The sequence below is a fragment of the Myotis brandtii genome, unplaced genomic scaffold, assembly GCF_000412655.1.
Source record: "Myotis brandtii unplaced genomic scaffold, ASM41265v1 scaffold225, whole genome shotgun sequence".
In the NCBI taxonomy this organism is placed as follows: Eukaryota; Metazoa; Chordata; class Mammalia; order Chiroptera; family Vespertilionidae; genus Myotis; species Myotis brandtii.
Genome location: NW_005358435.1, coordinates 413,452 through 429,914, shown reverse-complemented (window position 1 = coordinate 429,914; position 16,463 = coordinate 413,452). Strand labels below are relative to the sequence as shown.

Below are 16,463 nucleotides of genomic sequence, written 5' to 3'. Positions count from 1 at the left end.
ACATGGGTTCCCTCCTTTCCTGAGGTCTCAGCTCCTGCTTTGGGCTGGAGGCCTCCTGTGGGAGGAGGAGGGTGGAGTGCTCCTCCACTCTTTCTCCTGGCTCCCCAGCCTGCTGAGAGCAGCTCTAGCCCCCCAGGGGCCAAGGTCTGGGGCGTGAGGTGGGCCGTTGAGACAGGGAGGGGGCAAGAAGGGTGTTCGCTGGCTGGGTGGCTCCCAGTGTGTGCTCCAGGCTGATGGTTAGAGCTGGCTCTTTTCTTTGTGTTTTTATTATTATTATTGGAGTAAAATAGACATATAACAGAACGTATCAGTTTAGTCATTTTTAAGTGTACAGTCGGCAGCATTAAGTACATTTGTATTGTTCTACAACCATTACCACCATCTGTCTCCATAGAATGCCACTCCATATCCTGAGTCACCGTGGCTGCTGGAACAGAGAACAGTAGACTGGGTGGCTTATAAACAACAAAATGTCACGGTTGAGCAGCTGGAAGTCAGAGGTCAGGGTGCCCGCCTGACCGGGTTCTGATGAGAGCGTTCTGTTTTTTCATTGTGTCTTCACCTGGCAGAGAGGGTGAGGGAGCTCCCAGGAGCTCTTCTTATAAGGGCACTAATCCTGCTCACGAGAGCTCCATCCTCATGACTGAATCTCCTCCCAAAGACCCACCTCCTAACCCCATCTCATTGGGGGTTAGGATCTCAGCATACAAATGTGGGGGATACACAACACAGTCCGAGCCTCCTGCATTTTCATGGGCTGTTTGGAATGTCGCTCTGGACCCTCCCCCTGCAGTCCCGTGATCCAGGCAGATGCCTCCCTCTCACAGATGGTGAACTGTGACCGTCCACTCTGCGCGCAGGGTCAGCGTCCCCTGGGTAAGGACTGCTGAGCACCACCCCAACGTGCTCTGTCCCCTGCATGCGTCATGTTCTCTCCTACATGGCCCACAACAAGCACCTGAGTCTTCCCTGGACAAAGTCTCAGAGGCCAGGCGGGTCCAAGCTGGCAGCTGCCCCTGGAATGCCCTGTGAGTGGTTAGAGACCCTCTGCTCTCACCTGCCTTAGCTTCCTGGATGGAGTCAGGTACCAGAGCTCTCCGTCTCCCAAGGAGAAAAGTGAGGAGGTGAGACAGGGAAGGGAGGGGAGCCAACAGCGGGTCATACCCAGTGCCCATGTGGGCAGAGAATTCGGGGAGCCTGCGTGGAGCACAGGCTTGAGTTATTCACCCTAGGGGAGAAGCTGGGGTACTTACATACCAACTCCTGTCTGTCAGTGCTCGAAGAGGCAGGGTGTTGACTGGACATTCATACACCCACTGCTGGGTACCCAGCAGGCACTGGCAGCCAAAGAAAGCCCTTGGGCCAAAGACTACAGGTTCCAGCCAGGAGATCTGCAGCCGGGTTCCCTAAGTGCCAAAACTGTGCCCCTCATTGGTTGTTATCTCCACTTACCTCCTCAGTACTTAGCACACAGCCTGGCATGTAGCACGTGTTCAGTAAATATTGGTAAAATGCACATAGCCATGCATATATGCATTGAGGCATGCATGCATACATATGTAAATGTGACATGTCAAGAAGCTAGATCAGGAACTCTGAAGTCATGTGTTGTTAGGAGCCATAAATAAACTAAGAGAGCCCGCATGGGAGGCAACAGGGGGTGGTGGGGAGTGTGGTGAGCTGTGGAGCACTTGCCTGGTCCAAAGCGGGCAGCAGCTAGTCACTTCCATGCAGAAACCTGGACCCAGTTGCCAGTTGCCAGATCCCCCAAGAAGAAGCTATTATGCGAAATGTTCTGGTTTTTAGCTTGTGCTTGACCCCAGAGTTTTCAAAACCTTGTGCAGTTCAAAAACCAAAAACAAAAAAATTATCTTCAGGCCAAGGCCGGTTCTCCAGCCAGCAGTTGGAGGCCACTGGCATTAAGCAACATTTGAGATTAAAAGTATTTCTCTTCCCTTATATTCTTCTGTGTTCTCTCTGCTGGTACAAAGCCAGAGCCATAGATGTGAGTGGCACAGTAGGTTTGGCCACCTGGAGGCCGGTGGAGGAAGGTGATGACCTCAGATGACCTCCCACATCCAAAGGGCCTATTAACCCCAGTGAGCCACAGGCTCTCTTTGTGGCTATTTCGCCAGCAGCCTTCCTCTCGCCACATCACCCCCTCTCTCCGCCTTCTGCTTATGCCATCAGCTAATGAGTGGGACTCAATGGTGGATCCGTAAGAGGCTCGATGTCCTGCCAGGACTAAGCACCATGTTAGTAATTGTGTACATGCTGGCAGGGTTGCTAGGCAGCTAGCAAATGTGACGTCTCCCCTGGGGCAACACCAGAGAGAGGCAGGGGATGGTGAGCTCTGCCAGAGAACGATGAAATCAAGACAGTCAAGTGACCCAAGATGAACTCAGGTGGTTTCTGTTCTGTCCAAAGGAAAGATACACTCGCTGTTGAGACAGGAGTCCACTCGTTTACCCCATAGGCCAGTGATGCTGAACCTTTTGAGCTCGGCGTGTCAGCATTTTGAAAAACCCTAACTTAACTCTGGTGCCGCATCACATATAGAAATTTTTTGATATTTGCAACCATAGTAAAACAAAGACTTATATTTTTGATATTTATTTTATATATTTAAATGCCATTTAACAAAGAAAAATCAACCAAAAAAAATGAGTTCGCGTGTCACCTCTGACACGCATGTCATAGGTTCGCCATCACTGCCATAGGCTAATAAAGGAAGTAACACGTTCAAAGATGGGGCCACGCGCTATTGATAGGAGCCTATGTGATGGGAGCCTAAATTGGGGAGGAATTTGGCAAAAGCTGACGACATTTTACGTACTCATTCTCTTCAACCTACAAGTTGATGGCTGGAAATTTCTCTTTCCATGTCTCTGGGTATATATACAAAGATGAGTGCATAATGCTATTGCCTGCACCTGTAGGACAGTGGTTAAGGCCATAGACTCTGGGGCCAGACCTACTAGGTTTGAATCTTAGCTCTACCACTTAGCAAGTTGTGCAGTCTTGGGCAAGTCACTTCTCTCCCCTATGCCTCAGTCTCTTTGTCTGAGAAATGGGACTATTACAGTACCTATTTCATATAGTACGTAGGAGATGAAGTGAGTTGACATGGGTCAAGCACTATTTAAATGCGGTATTTTTCACCCATTGGAATTGCATAAGCATTTTTTAGTTTTATATACTAGTACATTTAATATAGCCTTTAAAAAAGAATAAAGTATGTGTTGATATAGAACAATTACATAATTTATTACTTAATGGCAATATCAAGTGTCTATAGTAGTCAGTTTGGTGTTAAAAATAATATATACACATTATACCCAACAAAGCTGTTTCTAAAAATAATTGTGTGTGTGTGTGTGTGTGTGTGTGTGTGTGTGTGTGTACACACACTTGTTTATGTATAAATGTTTCTAGAAAGATCAGAAATAGGTTGGAGGGGTGCTTTTGATTTTTCTGGTGTTTGAATATTTTTTACCAAGTTTTTGTGCTATTTTTTTCCCAAGGAAAATCTCTTTTAAAAGAAAAATGCAGCACTAAGCTCAGTGGCTAATAGCAGTGGACATAAACCCAGGCTCATGAATTCATATTCCCCCGGGGATCTTTCTAATCTACCTTGTTGGTGAGGCTGCGGCTGGTGAAATAACCAGGCTCCCCAGCGGACAGACCCTCGGAAGCGCTGCCTCTGCCACTTCCCTGCTGGGCAGCCTGAGACAGGAAATGTCAGTCTCTGTGCCTTTCTTCTTTTCAGTGAACAGAGCAGCTCCTTATGGGTTTTTAGAGGATGGACTGAGAAGGTTTGCAAAGTACAGAGGCCAGGACCTGTTGTATGTAAATAGGGGTTATTGTCATATATGGTGGCTGATTGCCAACTGCAAGCTTTACGAAGGTGGCAGGAATCAAGATGTTCACTATTGTCACTTATGCAAATTAAGAAGACAACACCTAGGGGAGAAAATACCTTTTCTGTCTCTTTCTCTCTCTTTTCTTTCATCTTTAACACACTCCATTACCAAAAGCCCTTAAGGCTTCTGTTGATAACTTACACAATAAACACATTAAAAATCAGCAAAATGCCAGGTCGGCTATTGTCTAAGATTCATCTTTTTAGTCCAACGCACAGTCGAAAAATGCCTGGGGCAGGGGGAGAAATTAAAATCTGCAATGATCAAATTTCAATGTAGTTGATTCTAGAGAAACAACTGATGATGCTGTGGCCTCAGTTGTGGTTCAGGGCTCCCACCCACCCCCCTGCCTCCTTCCACACGTCCTGCTTTTCCTCCACATCCCACCCACCCCATCCCCACACACCCTCACACACACACACAACCTTCTCCTTCACAGACCCCTGAATAATGCCACTTTCACTATCCTAAAACTGTTTTCTACATAATTTACCTATCTATATCTATCTGTAAAATTTCCCCAAAATCCATAGAATATTTTCACACTATAATATAAAAAAAGAAACAGCGAAAATTATAGTAAAACAACATGACCCATATACATATCTTTGTATGTATATGTGTCATGTTCAATGTGCATACACACACAGATAATATATATATACACCTATGTGTGTGTATATATATATATATATATATATATATATATATATATATATATATACATATATATATATATAATCTGTGTGTGTTTGTGTGTGTATACACACTGAACACAAACACACACACTCAGGCACCACTATATTAACAGACATAAGAAAAATTCTGGATTTAAGAAAAGTAGGATAATATTTAACCAACAATTATTTGCACCTTTTCATTATATTTACATTTTTTAATAAAAACTAAATAATACCTGTGTGCGTACACATGTGCATGTGTGTATGCACATGCTCACATTCTCTTGGTGCCAACAACTACCAGTGCAAAGGAGCCAGGGGAGGGCTTAAGCAGGGGGCTCATAGCCAGATTTGCAGGTCGGAGGGTTACCCAGTGCCCAGGTGAAAGGCAGATGGGTGGACACAGGAGTGAAGCAGGAAGCCATCAGAGGACACCACAGACTGTTAGCTGCAGCAGGGGCAGAGGGAGGGGTGAAAGGAAAAGCTCTCTGTGCCCCACTGTTCAGCCCAGCACTTTGGATGTTTGTTGGAAGTTTCCGTAGTCGGCAGGATGATGGTGGTGGGAAACAGTGTGTCCAAATAGGGAAAAAAACATATGCTTCTCTGACAATATAGGTGCACTGGACATAGTAACAATATCTAGAAAATCTGCTAACCTGGCCCCATTTCTTTGTACAGTCATTGGGTTTTATTTACTTGTAAGTTCCCCTGGACTATGAGCTCCTTGAGAGCTGGGTCTTTGCTCTTTTTATCTCTGTCTCCCCAACATTTAGAACAGAGATTAGCATCTTTGTCTGTGGCCAAATCCTGTTCACCACCTGTTTGTGTAACAGCCACACTCATTCATTAATTAATTAGTCCTACAATGACAAGGTTTAGTCTTGATACAGAGACCCTATGGCCTACAAATCCTAAAATATTTCCTACTTGGCCCTGTAGGGAAAGTTTGCAGACCTTGGACCTAGCATCATGCAGAAAACATAGTAGATGCACCATAAATAGTTATTCGATGTATAAATGTGAATAATAATAGGAATTCCCTTCATCATATAGAGAAATAATCCATTGATTCCTCTTTGGCTAGATCACTCCTTGAACTTAATTCCCAAATATAATTTTTTTTTTCTGAGTCACACTCATTCTCTCAATTGGTCCAGTCCTTTGGAGCTCCACAGAGCTGGATTCAGAGGGCCCTTGAAGACAGCAAACTGAAGCATCTCGAGCAGATGCATTCTCAACCTGGGTACTATTGACATCTTAGGCAGGGTCATTCTCTTGTGGGGCTGTCCTATGCCATATGGAATGTTGAGCAGCATCCCTGGCCTCCACCCACCAGATGGCAGCAGCACTCCCTCTCCTCTGCTGCTGACCATCAAAAATGTCTCCTAGAAAAAAAAATGTCTCCTAGGAGACAAAAGTCTCCTCCTAGTTGAGAAAAATGCCTCTAGAGTAGCAATTTTCAGCTGAAAAATTCAGCTGCCCCAAGAATTTGTAAAACATGCAAAACCTGACTATTTAGTCAGGGGCACTGACCTCTTTTCCCCTTAGATTGTCAAATAAAAAGAATGACAATAGCCAACACAACAATAGCCATCCAGTGTGAATGAATCAAAACTATTCCTTTTTTCTTTTCTTTTTTTTGTCAGATCAGCAAAAAATATAATATATATTTTTTGGTGTGCCACAGAAGTTTAGTCAGGGAGCTGCTGGGAAGGGTTCCGAAAGTCACAGAGAGAGAGAGAGAGAGAGAGAGAGAGAGAGAGAGAGAGAGAGAGATTATAAATAAGAACTAAGTACTGGGGACCATTTGTAAAAGTCCCTGAGGATATTCCCCACATTTAAAAATATACATAAAAAATAGCTTATGGGATCCAATAAGTTTTGTCAATATTATCTCCTGTGATTTGCTGCCATAGTGTTGTTAGAGCCACAAATTGAACGCCCTCTTTATTTCCCAGCGTAGGTTCTATCGTTGGCGTCACACTGGCTTCCAGGGACTCCACACTAGAATAGAAATAGAGAGGCATGTCCTTTTTTGTTGTTATCAATGTTCTATTTTTAGAGCCCCATTATTATTCCAAAATAAATTCAATCTTAATTTGAAGCAATGTTACTGGGCCTGGAGCAGCCAGCAGCCCGGGGCTCTGTGACTGACTGACCCCGCAGAGAGGGGCACCTCTCACTCAGAGAAGCTGCCCGTCCTGGGGGTCTGGCACCCTGTGAGGAGGTGCTCATCTCCCCAGAAGGGAGCCTGTCCCCCTCCAGTAACTAAAAATCTACGTCTGAGAAACCGAAGGCATCGCTGATGATGTTCATTTATTAAAAATTTCCATACAATAGAATATTATTGAGCCATGAGATAGAAGGAAATCCTGCCATTTGTGACAACGTGGATGAACCTGGAGGACATTGTGCTAATTAAGATAAGCCAGGCAGAAAAAGACAAATACTCAGGATCTTACTTATATGCAGATTTGTTTTCAAGACAAATTCATAGAAACAGAGTAGAATGGTGATTACCGGAGGCTGGGGGGTGGGAGCAATGGGTCAATGCTGGTCAGAGGGTATAAGCCTTTAGTCAGAAGATGAGTGAGTTGGGGTCTGATTTCAGCATGGTGACTATCCTATATAATAAAAGCCTAATATGCTAAGTGACCCACCATTTGACCGTTCGACCAGTCACTATGACACACACTGACCACTAGGGGGGCAGATGCTTTGACCAGTAGGTTAGCTTGCTGCTGGGCTCCAGCCCATCGGGACTGGGTGAGAGGGGCTGGACACTCCCGCGGTCCCTCCCCAGCCCTGATTGTGCACCAATGGGGTCCCCCAGCCTGGCTGCACCCTCTCACAATCCAGAACCCCTCAGGGGATGTCGGAGAGCCGGTTTTGGCCCAATCCCTGCAGGCCAGGCCAAGGGACCCCACCAGTGCACGAATCTCTGCACCGGGCCTCTAGTCGTTAATAATAGTGTGTACTTGAAAGTTGCTAAAAGAATAGACCTTCAGCTTTCTCAATACACTCACAAAAAAAGAGTAAGTGGGGTGACATGTGTGTTAATTAACATGATTGTGGTCATGTTAATTGTGGTCATACAATCACAGGGTAAACTTGAAATAGTTACAGTTTTATTTATCGATTATACCTCAGCACAGCTGTTGGAAAAGAGACATTTCCATGGCAGGGAAACTGAGGCACAACCAAAACCTAACATGAGGGTATAAAACAGGGGTCCACAAACGTTTCCTATAAAGAGCCAGACAGTGAATATTTCAGATTGTTCCATCATACAACCTCCGTTGCCACAGCTGACTTCGGCCACTGCATCGTGAACCCAGCCAGAAAGACACGCAAGGAAACAGGCCCAACTGTGTTCCAGCACAACTTCCTGTGGTCACTGACGCTAGCATTCTGGAATTTGAAAATTTCATGTAATGATCACATCACAAAACAGTCTCCTCTTCATTTTTTTCTCAACCATTTGAAAATGTAAAAACTGCCCTGGCAGGTGTGGCTCAGTTGGTTGGAGCATCGTCCCATGCACTAAAACAGTGGTTCTCAACCTTCCTAATGCCGCGACCCTTTAATACAGTTCCTCATGTTGTGATGACCCCCAACCATAAAATTATTTTCGTTGCTACTTCATAACTGTAATTTTGCTACTGTTATGAATCGTAATGTAAATATCTGATATGCAGGATGTATTTTCATTGTTACAAATTGAACATAATTAAAGCATAGTGATTAATCACAAAAACAATATGTAATTATATATGTGTTTTCCGATGGTCTTAGACCACCCCTGTGAAAGGGTTGCTCAATCCCCAAAGGAGTCGCGACCCCCAAAGGATGTGAAAGGGTCGTTCAACCCCCAAAGGGGTCTCGATCTACAGGTTGAGAACCGCTGCACTAAAAGGTCACCAGTTTCATTCCCAGTCAGGGTACATTTCCAGGTTTCAGGTTCGGTCCCCAGTAGGGGGTGTGCAGGAGGCAGCCTATCGATGTTTCCCTTACATTGATTTTTCTCTGTGTCTGTCTCTCTCTTCCTCTCTCTTTCCCCCGCTCCCTTCCTCTCTCTCTGGAATTAGTAAAACATTAAATAAATAAACAAACAAACAAATACAATCTAAAGGGCATTCTTAGCTCATGAACAGGCAGCAGGCAGCATCTGGTCCATCCACCTCTTACAGGGAATGTGACAAAAATGGGAAACTACCATCTCCACACAAAACTCCCAAATCCCACTTTTCTGTCCTTATGATGAAGGCGACCACCTTGGTTATTTGGAACTTGGTTTGGTCAGCTCCACAGGAGTAATCTGCCAATCCCTGAACTTCTGGAACGTTCTGTCGTAAGGGAAGGGCAAACATGGAGTAACATTTCTTCTCCTGCTACGGTTCCATGAAATAGGTGTTTAAAGTAGAAGTAATCAATGGATTGGATTTCTTCAGGACTTCCTGGTTGAAAAATAGAAAAGAAAGAAAAAAACCTCTCAAGTTCTAAGTTTTGCAAAACACAAAGCTCTCAGGGCCCCTGTGGAAAATATGCCTCCAATTTCCATCTTCCCTCTCTAAGCACAGTCAAGTGTCCATGCTGAGGGCAGAGCCACTTGGCTCAGAGCTTCTTGGTGATTGCTTATAAATTCTCCATCAGCCCTGGATTAAGTTTTTTAAAGGGATTTCTCTCTCTCTCTCTTTTTTTTTTACCATGATCACAATTTTCAGATTTCCAACTACTTCTAAAACTTTTTCCCCCTCCCCGTCTCACGGAGAAGGTCAGTCACTTTTAAGATATAAGAGAATTTGAGAACAGATTAATGACAAAGACAAATGATGATTTTTATTTTAGCGGAAGTTTCGGTGGGTTGTCTGCCTGGCCGGGCACTGATAATAAAGTGCATTTGACATATAACTGCGTAAGTTCTTTGCTTTAAAGTTCAACGATGGATCAAAGAGCAAATTCTTTCTTGAAAAAGAAATGTCCTGGAAGGAAAAATAATAGGAAGGTTGGGGGGAAACTGCATCCATCCTTTTGTCTCTCTCTCTTCTCTTTGTGGCCCAGAGACCCAGCATTGAGTGACTTCTTCAGAAAAGAGATCAGTGAAATTGTCAGTTGATTACTTCTCCTTGATTAGCATTTATAAGAGCCCTGTGATACAGTATTTGCATTCCTATTTAGCCGTGATTTTTGTGGGGCACCAATGATTAAACTTGTCACGGGGCTTGATTGACGGGGTCAGATCTTCACTTTCTACTCTTTTGAAATTAAAAACAAATGTGTCAGCTCCCTTCATGGGCCGGAGCGCCGTGCAGCTCGCCTGCCTTGTCATTGCAGATAGGTCAGGAATGTTTTAATTTTAGGGATGGATTCTGCTTGTCAAGGAGAGTGTGATGGCGTGTGGTTCTGGAGATGAGATGTGAAGGGTGTAAAACAAAGAAGGGGAAGAACAAAGACAAAGACACTCACATTATTAGACAGATTTAATTAGTCTGAATGGATATTATGCTAGATGAAGCAGTGAGCTGTGAAATTAACCCTTGATTACGGATTGGCAGATCGTAGTCATAAAGAGAATCAAACCTTGGTGGAGAGACGCGAGGTGTGTGATTTCAGCTTCCCCTACCCTTCAGGGTTGCATGCCAGGTCCCCACTCCCTCCACCCTCCCCTGCCTACTTGAACAGCAGAATCGGTAGAAGGAAGTGAGCGAGTTCATCTTCAGCTTGTGCAAGGAGGTGCGCCTGGAGAAAGAATTTCATCTAGCTTTCCCCTCTTCCACTTGAGAGAAAGCAACTAGCCAGCAGTGGGTGGGTGTGACGCTAAGGGGCTCACAGTGATACAGGTTTCTGAATCCAAAATAGAGAGTACGGAGAGCTAAGTCTGAAGGACGGTTGTTTCTTTTGAGCGTCTGCATTGAACAGCTCTATCAACTGGGGTGGAGGGTCGCCCCCTGGGAATGCTGCTTCCTCTCCGTGCTCTTCTCTGGTGAATCCTAGCTTCATCGTGACTCCCAGGAATTCTAGCCATATTATAAGGGGGATGGGAGGTCTAGAGACCTGACCCAACATTGGTGTCCAAAAAATCGCTTCTACTAAGGACCTCGACAAGGAAGGGGCAGTCGCCAGTGACAATGCACATAAGAATGTATGTGGGTCTGAGATGATGTGACCTTCCAGGGAACCCGTTAACTTACTTAAATCATCAAAGGGGTTAAACTCTGCTGAGGATGGCCTGGTGTAACTGTACCCACTCGTGTCTCTACTTTCAAGTGAGTCCATCTAGATCAGTGGTTCTCAACCTTCCTAATGCCGCGACCCTTTAATACAGTTCCTCATGTTGTGGTGACCCCCAATTTCGTTACAAATTGAACATAATTAAAGCATAGTAATTAATCACAAAAACAATATGTAATTATATATGTGTTTTCCGATGGTCTTAGGCGACCCCCGTGAAAGGGTCGTTCGACCCCCAAAGGGGTCGCGACCCACAGATTGAGAACCGCTGCTCTAGATTATTCCCCTGCCCCAATTCCAGGAGGGGAAGGGTCGGCTGCATCCTATGGAGGAGGCAAGTCTGTCAGGCTGTCCCAGAGTCGTGCAAATTAGGAATTGAGGAAATGGAGTTACAGAGCTGGCATTGTGGTGGTTCCCCAAACTCAGTCTTCGCATTGGTTAATGGGGATACAGCTCCTTCTCTAACCACCTCTCGCGATTGTGCTGAGCGTGGAGTCTGACCTGTGTGCACACAGCCATCAGGTGTTGCTATTATAGCTCAGGTAGAAAACAAGGCAGGGTTCTAGGTCACCTCTCCAGCTCTACCTCCAATCTTCTCCATCATGGCTTCTCACCTTGATGTGTAAGTGGGTCCAATTTAAGAAACGCTTGGTGGAGGAACTCCCTGAGGAGAGTTTTCAAATGTGGCCCTGGGACTCTGCATCCATTGCGATCAATTGCAAATTATTTATTCCCAATTCCTGTTGAAGGCTGAGGGTGGTCAATGAGCTTACTGGGGTTACACTGCCATTTTCGGAAACAGAAGGGAAATCACAATCCTAACCCTGGCTCTGCTATGGGACTGCCGTGCTTGTGGACAGCATGCTTCCCAGGTCAGGGCAGGGGAATGGTGGCCGTCCACTGCGCTACCAGGAAGATGAGGCTCCTGTGATTAGCACATACTTGGAGCGCCGAGACTGTGGGGGTCATCATATGGCTCCAAGAGATGCTTGCATTTCAAGGTCCTTTGCTTTAAGGTCTCCGGAAATTCAGACCGTTTGTATAGCTGAATGCCGTGGCTGTATCACTATGTGGACATGAGGATGGTTTTCTTCCCAAAGATGATGTTCTGTTTCTGAAGAAATTCCTTTCTTTGCTCCAAGTAATAAGAGAAACAATATGTTGAATCCAATTTGACTTCACTGGGTTTTAGAGAAGAAGGGACTTTTTGAAATCAGCTCATTAGGGAACTCCCTGCACTATGTACTCTGTCCCTGAGGCTATGCAGGGCGATGTAGATGGTAGTTGGATGATCTTTTGTTAGGGGGGAGGGTTACATATTTGTTTTCAAGTGTATTCAAATGCATGAGCGTGTACACGCATATGTATGGGGGTTTCTCAGCTTCAGCACTAGGGACCTTGTGGGCTGTTGTCAGCTGTCCTATGCATTGTGGGATGGATAGCAGCACCCCTGGCCTCCACCCACCAGATGCCAGCACCATCACTACCCAAATGAGACAACTAAAACATCTCCAGACATTTCCAAACGTTCTCTGGGGCTCAAAAATCACCCCCAGTTGAGAAGCACTGACATACAGGGTGGCAAAAATGTAGGTTTACAGCTGTGAGTACTCGAAACACAGAGTTTATTCTTGTGTTATTCGTTCTTAATTATTGTCTTATTTTCCATATGAACAGCTAGAAACCTACTTTTGCCCCGCCCTGTATAGCTATGATTCCATGGATATTATTGCTTAAAATAAGGCTTTAAAAAGTGACTCATATTAAAGAAAGATATTAGGTTAAAAAAAATAGTAGCAAGAATACAGGTGATTGTCAAGAAGATTGTATGTGACAGGAAGTTTAGGAAATACTGATTCCGTCTTAAATCCACACTCTACAGCGGGGAGAACTGAAATCCAGGATGCAGAATGGATTTGACCCAAACCTCCCAGCTGTTTGTCCCTGTGTTAATCTCACCAAGACAAGACAAGAAAGCCGCTTAACACAGTGCCTAGCACATAGCAGCTCTTTATATGTAGCATCTCACTTAATATTTACAGCACCCCATAAGGTGGGAATTATTACCATTCCCATTTGTAGGACGAGATAAGGAAGTATCTGAAATAAATCTATGATGGGGAAGGAAGATGATAAGCCACTTGGTGGCGCTGTGGAGAGGGGCATGTGACTTACCATTTATGCTTTCATGCCAGATTTGAAATACTTACCTTAGTGCCCACGAAGTACCAAGCACTATGATGCATCTGTCCTAAAATAAGCATTTCATTCATATGCAGATGATGTTGTGTTGAGTTGTCCACTTGAAACCTGAAAGGTTTTGTGAACCAAAGTCACCCCAATAAATTTAATTTTTACAAAAGGTGAGAAAACGAGTAAAATAACTGTCCCAGCTACCTTTGTCCCCTCTACGCAGAGGTGCAAACTTTCCCAGAAACCCAGCAGAATCTCACTTAAACCTCCTCAGCCAGAACCATGTGATGTTATCATTCCCAGCTTTAAGATCTTATGACATGAGTATGTAGTTGGGCATGTTGCCACCGAAAACAAAGCCAGAATTTTATCAGCAAGAAAGAAGAGGGAAATGGATATCAGGTAGGCAACCAACAGCATCCGTCCCAGGGACTCTTCCGGTGGCAAGGATGCCTATCGGTCCCCTCTCCGTTCCTCCCCAGTCCCTCCTCATCCAGCAGCCAGCATTGGTTGGAGATCCGTTTCCCACTCTGAATTAGTATTAGTGAATCGTCAAATATGGACTAAGGAAGTATTGTTGGCCTAAAATGTCCTGAGTGCAATGAGCTATTTAACCAGTAGCAGATGTCGCGATCATTGTCATTATCATTGTCGACGTCATCATCATCACATCACAACAAAAATGACCTGTTGAGCACTTAACTGAACTCTAAGTATTGCACATGCACCATCTCACATAATCACCACAGTGACCTCATAGGTGTCATCAGTCACCTGTCACAGAAAAGGAAATTAAGTGTGTGAAAGGCCACATGGTTCGTTTAAGGTTGCTCAGTTTGGAAGTGGCAGATTGGGCCTAAACTCGAGCCTGAGGAAGCCCAAAGCCCACTGTCTTCACCATCAAGATGTTAACAGCATAGGATCATTGTACCGAGAGGAACTATCGTGAGAAGTAGCCTCCCAGCACGACAGACAACATACTAGTAAGTGCTGGAAACAGGGTTTTAGAGGAATCACAGGAAGTCGGTTTCATGAAGGCCAGATGGGTTTCATGAAGGAAAGACACCTGAGTTGTCCCTTAAGAGTTATTTGACTTGGTTTCTACCTGTAGCAGTTTTGAAGGTCAATGCTGGGCTTCCAGCTACAACAAACGCAGACACAAGAACGTAGGAAGCCTGGACAACCACAAAGCAAGCAAACGTCACGCTCAGCACAGGTCTATTTGGACACGTGGGGTTTCTCCGGGGCCGCGGGCACTCCTGCGGCCATCTGCCTGGCACCCAGGCCGGCAGTGGCTGACAGTGCTTTAGCGGGGTTCTGAGCAGGCAGATCCAGAGACCAGCTGCGGAGGGTCAGGGTCGGAGGGGCTCCTTCCGCGTGTTTATTCAGACTGGTTTGCCTAAACCCCACCCAGAACCCTCCACGCTGAAATAGGAGAGTGCGCGCTTTCTTTCACATAGTATTTCTGAATGCCCATGAATGAAAAAGGAAAAACAAAACCAGAAGTCCAGGACACCTGATATTCCCCAACCACAGAAAGACAGGAAGCCTCGGAATCAGCCACCAGCCCTTCATGAGGGATTTCCCTGTTGGTTTGGAGGCCATACTTTCTCTTGAGAACTTGGGTGAGGAACAGTTTTAATTCAGGGCAGCTCAGTTTGACCAAAATCATCTGAGTGCTTCCCATACACCGGGCTCCATGGGAGATTCTCGGGCAAGATGCTGGAGGGCGCAAAGACAAGGAAGCCCAAGAGGAGAGAACCTTATGGCAGGGGAAGCAACAGAGACTTCACTGAGACAGGACAGGGCTGCTCTGCCTGTGACACTGCTGTGCTGGCCCTTTCCTTATCTAGTTCCTTTTTCCCAGAGTGATGAGCACAAGGTGCAGAAAGAACCTTAGACAAAAGTGAAAAACAGATCCATATGAAAAAAAAAAAAACTAAGGGAAGGCTTGAGAGCAAGGTAGCAACAAGCATCTGTTTGAGAATCCAAATTTCTTAAGTTGTAGGCCCAGCTCCCCTATTGCTGTGTGACTTTGGGTGAGTCCGTTTACCTCTCGAAGACTCAGTTTCCTCATCTGTAAAATGGGCCCGATAATACTCCCTGCCTCACGGGGCTGCTGTGAAAATTAAATGAGATGATGCAAGAGAAGCACTTAGCACAGTGCTAGGCACATAGTAAGCTCTCTGATAATTTTTGTTTTCAATAACAACGATGACGGGAATGTACTGGTGCCATCAGTAAGCTCAGTGCAGTGTCTGGGATGTAGTGCGCACTCAGGGACGGTTTGCTCTGGTTGTGTTTGTTGCTGCTGCTGTAAAAGGCTTTAACACAGTGTCTGGCGAAACAGCCACTCAGTGAGCACAGCTATGATCCTTCCAGAGCCCCAGTATGTAAGCGTGAAACTCATACTGTGGGAGAATCTCTGAAAGAATGTTCCTACGGAACCCTACCCATGATTAACAATGGAAGGTAATATGCTTTCTTTTTCCTTTTCTTTTCTTTTCTTTTTTTTTTTTTGTTGTTAATCTTTACTTGAGGTTATTTTTTCCATTGATTTTTAGAGAAAGTGGAAGGGAGGGAGGGAGAGGAAGAAACAGAAAGGGAGAGGGGCAGAGAGAGAGAGAGAGAGATCAATTGGTTGCCTCCTGAAGGTGCCCCAACCTGGTCTGGGATCAAACTTGCAACCCAAGTACTTGCCCTTGATCAGGAATTGAATCCATGACCCTTCAGGGCACAGGCCCATGCTCCAACCATTGAACCACACCAGCCAGGGCTAATGTGCCTTCTTTTCTTTCACCGTCAAGGAGCCACCCTGGTCACCCTGATCCTGCCCAAAGTCATTATGAGAGTAAACTTCACAAAACCAAAGCCAGGGGCTTTGAGACTGCCATGGGTAGGGCACTTGCTGACCTCCCGAATGGCTTACCTGGGCAGACGGGCAGGGTCTGGCCCGTGAGTTATTTCAGCGCTTTCCCTCATCTTCATGTATTCTTGGCCCAGGAATTTCGTGTGATCAGGCGATAAGCCCCAGACCTCCCTGGGAATCCCATCTCTTTGCTCCCTTTCTCCCTGCCCCCTCCCACAGCAAGCCTTCCTTTATTTTAAATCCCTGCTGAACCCCATCTCCTCTAGAAAGCCTCGGGGCTCCTCTTCTCTTCTCCAAGCTAGAAAAGACCCTCGCCTCCTCGGGGCCCAACAGAATGCTCTTGTGGGACCTGTGTCCCTCTGTGTCTTGGTGTATAATCATGTTTGCACTAGCAAGGGCTGTGATGGCTGGTGACAGAAAGTCCACTCAAACCAGCATAAGCACAGAGGGAATGTGTTGACCCCTGAGAAGGTCAAAGGTGTAACTAGATTCATGCAAAGCTTAAATGATACCATGGGAAGTCTGGCCTTCTCAGCCTCTAGATCTGATCCCTCTGCAGTAGCGTAA

At 45.4% G+C, this 16,463-nt stretch overlaps 1 protein-coding gene and 1 long non-coding RNA gene across 3 annotated transcripts in view; one reads left to right on the top strand and one right to left on the bottom strand.

Moving 5' to 3' along the window:
• Positions 1 to 16,463, top strand: part of TSHZ2 (teashirt zinc finger homeobox 2) — a 443,028-nt gene that overhangs the window by 385,134 nt on the left and 41,431 nt on the right. The window lies entirely within an intron of this gene.
• The window catches only part of LOC106726090, a 13,971-nt gene continuing 10,354 nt past the window's right edge, over positions 12,847 to 16,463 (bottom strand). Inside the window, exons 2-3 of the long non-coding RNA XR_001362100.1 lie at positions 13,917 to 13,919; positions 12,847 to 12,858 (exon numbers count right to left, since the gene is read on the bottom strand). This is a non-coding gene — a long non-coding RNA (uncharacterized LOC106726090). The remainder of the gene's footprint in view (positions 12,859 to 13,916; positions 13,920 to 16,463) is intronic.